The sequence below is a fragment of the Alligator sinensis genome, unplaced genomic scaffold (assembly GCF_000455745.1).
Source record: "Alligator sinensis unplaced genomic scaffold, ASM45574v1 scaffold611_1, whole genome shotgun sequence".
NCBI classification, from domain to species: domain Eukaryota; kingdom Metazoa; phylum Chordata; order Crocodylia; family Alligatoridae; genus Alligator; species Alligator sinensis.
The window spans coordinates 1203406-1204242 of NW_005842332.1; positions in this window are offsets into that span (position 1 = coordinate 1203406).

Consider the following 837-nt stretch of genomic DNA (forward strand, 5'->3'; position numbering starts at 1 on the left):
CATCTCAACCAGGCCTCGCGATGCAGAGGCGGAGATCTTCATCAGCAGAGCTCTCCACAGGATCAGCCCCGAGCAATTAAACCCCTGTCCTGGAATCCCATCTGCAGTGAGATGATGGCTAAGCCACCTGTGAGTGCTGCACCGATGCTGATGAAGGCTGGCTTCTTGAGGCAGGGGCTGTGTGTGTGCACGCACACACACCCAGTGCATCGCAATATGCAGCCCTGATTTGCAGATCTTATTAGATCAGGCCTAGACAAAGCCTTGCAAATTCTGGCTTGAAAAGCAGGCAAGCCATAAATTATTCTCAACCTTACCAGAGTTTTCTGTGCCACCAGAACGGGCGTGCCTTGCTTTTCAGCTCCGTGTCCCATAGCACAGACCGTGGCTGTAGTGTTGTCACATCTCCCTCAAAATGCAGCATTACCAGTACGAGCAATGAACAATGCGGTGCATCGATACTGTGTCCTGCCGGTCTGGATTAGCGTTGCGGGCTCTTCATTTAGTTTGCCAACTTCTGCTCCCATTGAAAGCCCATACTTCAAGCTCCCCAAACATGCACACACACAGACACAGACACCCCCTTCATCTCATTTCATTTACCAACTTCTGCTCCCATTGAAAGCCTGTCCTTCGAGCTCCCCGACTATGCACACTTGCATGCACACGCCAGCACAACCTTCCTCCCTTCATCTCTTGTCCTGACTTCATTCCCCTTAATAAGATGCAGATGACTTTCATGCCACATAATTTATACCCCTCTTTGGTTGCAGTAGTGAATGTGGCCCTTCATTTCTGGGGAGACTAAACAATCAGCTTGTTCACTAATCTAGGGAA